The sequence below is a fragment of the Arachis stenosperma genome, chromosome 5 (genome assembly GCF_014773155.1).
Source record: "Arachis stenosperma cultivar V10309 chromosome 5, arast.V10309.gnm1.PFL2, whole genome shotgun sequence".
In the NCBI taxonomy this organism is placed as follows: Eukaryota; Viridiplantae; Streptophyta; class Magnoliopsida; order Fabales; family Fabaceae; genus Arachis; species Arachis stenosperma.
Window position 1 is genome coordinate 109,177,192 of NC_080381.1, and position 4,394 is coordinate 109,181,585.

Genomic DNA, 4,394 nt, shown 5'->3' on the forward strand with positions numbered 1-4,394 from the left:
TGGACTGAAATCTAAGTACTTCCCCCGAACCATTGTAAGCCAATTCTTTGGGTTCGGGTTCACACTTTGATCATGGTTTTTGGTGATCCATGCATTAGCATAGAACTCTTGAACCATTAAGATTTTGTATTGTTGAATGGGGTTGGTGAGAACTTCCCAACCTCTTTTTCGAATCTCATGTCGGATCTCTGGATACTTATTCCTTTTGAACATGAAAGGGACGTCAGGGATCACCTTCTTCGTGGCCACAACTTCATAGAAGTGGTCTTGATGGACCTTTGAGATGAATCTCTCCATCTCTCATGACTCGGAGGTGGAAGCTTTTGCCTTCTCTTTCCTCTTTCTAAAGGTTTCTCCAGCCTTAGGTGCCATAAATGGTTATGGAAACACAAAAAGCAATACTTTTTCCACACCAAACTTAAAAGGTTTGCTCATCTTCAGGCAAAAGAAGAAAAAAGGATGAAGAAGTAGAAGAAATAGAGGAGATAGAGAGTTGTGAGTGGTTCAGCCAAGGGGGAGAAGAAGTGTTTGTGATGTGTGATTTTGAAGGATGGATGAGGGGTTTATATAGGAGTGGAAAGAGAGGGTAGGATTCGTGTATTAGGGGTTGGGTTTGGGAGGGAAAGGATTTGAATTTAAATGGTGAGGTGGGTGGGTTGTTGGGGAAGAGTGGGTGGAGGTGATTGGTAAAGAGGTGATGGGGAAGAGAAATGGAGGTGATTGGTGAGGGGTATTTGGGGAAGGGTGTTATGGGAAGGTGTGAAGAAGAGAGAGTGAGTTAAGGTAGGTGGGGATCCTGTGGGGTCCAAAGATCCTGAGGTGTCAAGGATTTCTCATTCCTGCACTATTTTGGCATGTAAACGCCCCTTTGAGTGGCAATCCTGGCGTTAAACGCCAGGTTGCTGCCCATTTCTGGCGTTTAACGCCAGCTTTTCTTCCCTTTCTGGTGTTTAACGCCAGCTTTGGTGCCCTTTTCTGGTGTTAAATGCTAGTCTGGTGCCCCTTTCTAACGTTAAACGCCAAGAATGGTGCCAGACTGGGTGTTTAACGCCCATTCTGCTACCCTTACTGGCGTTTAAATGCCAGTAAGCTCATCCTCCAGGGTGTGCTATTTTCAATGTTGTTTTTTACTTTGCTTTAATTTTTGCAGTTGTTTTTGTGATTCCACATGATTATCATCCTGAAAAAATATAAAATAACATAGATAAATAAAAATTGGGTTGCCTCACAATAAGCATTTCTTTAATGTCAATAGCTTGACATGAAACTCTTACAGAGCTTCACAGGTGCTCAGAGCATGATGATGGCCTCTCAACACCAAATTTAGAGTTTGAATGTGGGGGCTCTATTCGACTCTGTATTGAGAGAAGCTTTTCATGCTTCTTCTCATGTGTACAGCAGGAGATCCTTGAGCCTTAAACACAAGGTAGTCCTCATTCACTTGAAGGACCAACTCTCCTCTGTCAACATCAATCATAGCTTTTGTTGTAGCTAGGAAGGGTCTGCCAAGGATGATGGATTCATCCTTATTCTTCCTAGTGTCCAGGATTATGAATTCAGTAGGGATGTAAATGCCCTCAACCTTCACTAAAACATCCTCTACAAGTCCATAAGCCTGTTTCATGGATTTGTCTGTCATCTCTAGTGAGATTCTTGCAACTTATACCTCAAAGATTCCTAGTTCCTCCATTACAGAGAGTGGCATAAGGTTTAAGCCTGACCCCAGGTCACACAAAGCCTTCTCAAAGGTCATGGTGTCTATGGTACATGGTATTAAGAATTTTGCGGGATCCGGTTTCTTCTGAGGTAATGTCTGCCCAATCAAGTCATTCAGTTCATTGGTTAGCAAGGGGGGTTCATCCTCCCAAGTCTCATTACCAAATAACTTGGCATTCAGCTTCACGATTGCTCCAAGGTACTTAGCAACTTGCACTTCAGTAATATCTTCATCCTCTTCAGAAGAAGAATACTCATCAGAGCTCATGAATAGCAGAAGTAGGTTCAATGGAATATCTATGGTCTCTGTATGAGCCTCAGATTCCCTTGGTTCCGCAAAGGGAAACTCCTTTTCGTTCAGAGGACATCCCATGAGGTTTTTCTTACTGGGAATCACGTCCTCCTCACTCTCTCCAGGTTCGGCCATGTTGGTCATGGTTATGGCCTTGCACTCTCTCTTGGAATTTTCTTCTGTATTGCTTGGGAGAGTGCTAGGAGGAGTTTCAGTAACCTTTTTACTCAGCTGACCTGCTTGTGCCTCCAAATTTCTAATGGAGGATCTTATTTCATTTATAAAACTTAGTGTGGTCTTAGATAGATCAGAGACTATGGTTGCTAAGTCAGAACGACTTTGCTCAGAGTTCTCTGTCAGTTGCTGAGAAGATGATGGAAAAGGCTTGCTATTGCTAAACCTATTTCTTCCACCATTATTGTTGTTGAAGCCTTGTTGAGGCTTCTGTTGATCCTTCAATGAGAGATTTGGATGATTTCTCCATGAAGGGTTATAGGTGTTTCCATAGGGTTCTCCCATGTAATTCACCTCTTCCATTGCAGGTTTCTCAGGATCATAAGCTTCTTCTTCAGAAGATGCTTCTTTATTACTGCTGGATGCAGCTTGCAATCCAGTCAGATTCTGAGAAATCATATTGACTTACTGAATTAATAATTTGTTCTGAGCCAATATGGCATTCAGAGTATCAATCTCAAGAACTCCTTTCTTCTGAGTTGTTCCATTGTTCACAGGATTTCTTTCAGAAGTGTACATGAACTGGTTATTTGCAACCATTTCAATGAGTTCCTGGGCTTCTGCAGGCGTTTTCTTCAGATGAATAGATCCGCCTATAGAATGGTCCAATGACATCTTGGATAACTCAGACAGACCATCATAGAAGATACCTATGATGCTCCATTCTGAAAGCATGTCAGAAGGACACCTTCTGAACAATTGCTTGTATCTTTCCCAAGCTTCATAGAGGGATTCACCTTCCTTCTGTTTGAAGGTTTGAACTTACACTCTAAGCTTACTCATCTTTTGAGGTGGAAAGAATTTAGCTAAGAAGGCATTGACCAGCTTTTCCTAAGAGTTCAGGCTGTCTCTAGGTTGTGAGTTCAACCATATACTAGCTCTGTCTCTTACAGCAAAAGGGAAAAGCATAAGTTTGTAGACCTCAGGATCAACTCCATTGGTCTTAACAGTGTCACATATTTACAAAAATTCAGCCAAGAACTACTGAGGATCTTCCAATGGAAGTCCATGAAACTTGCAATTTTGTTGCATCAGAGAAACTAATTGAGGCTTAAGCTCAAAGTTGTTTGCTCCAATGGCAGGAATAGAGATGCTTCTCCCATAGAAGTCAGGAGTTGGTGCAGTAAAGTCACCAAGCACCTTCCTTGCATTGTTGTTGTTGGGCTCGGCCATGGCTGTTTTGTCTGCTTCCTTTTCAAAATTTTTTGTCACGTCCTCTTCAGAGTGTTGTGCTTTAGCTGCTCTTAGCTTCCTCTTCAAGGTCCTTTCAGGTTCAGGATCAGCTTTAACAAGAATGCCTTTGTCCTTGTTCCTGCTCATATGAAAGAGAAGAGAACAAGAAAGTATGGAATCCTCTATATCACAATATAGAGATTCCTTGAGGTGTCAGAGGAAAATAGGAATAGAGGGATGAGGTAGATAGAGAAGATTTTGAACATATAAAGAAGGATAGAGTCCGAATTGCTAATTGAGGAAAAGTGTTAGTCCTTAAATAGAAGGAGGTGAGAGTGGGGATTTTCGAAAACAAATTTTTAAATAAAACTAAAAAAATTTTAAAATAATTAAAAATAATTTTTAAAAAGTGGTTGATGGTTTTTCAAAAATTAAAAGCAAGAAAGTGGTTAGGTGGTTTTAAAAAAGATTTGAAATTAGCAATAAGAAAGATATGATTGAAACTTATTTTGAAAAAGATGTGATTGAGAAGATATGATTGAAAAAGAAATTAAAAATATTTGACTTTTGAAATTAAAGTTGATGACTTGACTAACAAGAAATTTAAAAGATATGATTCTAAAATTCAAATATTGAACCTTTCTTAAAAAGAAAGTAACAAACTTGAGATTTTTGAATCAAAACATTAATTGCTAGCAAGATTTTTGAAAATAGTGAAAGAAAAATGAAAAAGATTTAATTTTTGAAAAAGATATGATTGAAAAGATTTGATTTTGAAAGATATGATTTCAAAAATAAGAATTAAAACATGAAAAACTGAAAAAGATTTGAATTGAAAACTAACACACCTCCCTGGTGTTATCCTGGCGTTAAATGCCCAGAATGGTATCCATTCTGGCGTTTAACACCCACTTGGCTACCTCCTTGGGCGTTAAAACCCCAGCCAGGTACCCTGACTGGCATTTAAATGCCAGAAATC

General features: G+C 39.7%; 1 non-coding gene across 1 annotated transcript; it reads left to right on the top strand.

Moving 5' to 3' along the window:
* The first annotated feature begins 2,911 nt into the window (after window positions 1–2,911).
* On the top strand, window positions 2,912–3,019 carry LOC130984182 (small nucleolar RNA R71). Its single transcript, XR_009088132.1, has one exon. It is a non-coding gene; the product is annotated as a small nucleolar RNA R71 (small nucleolar RNA).
* The last annotated feature ends 1,375 nt before the right edge of the window (window positions 3,020–4,394 follow it).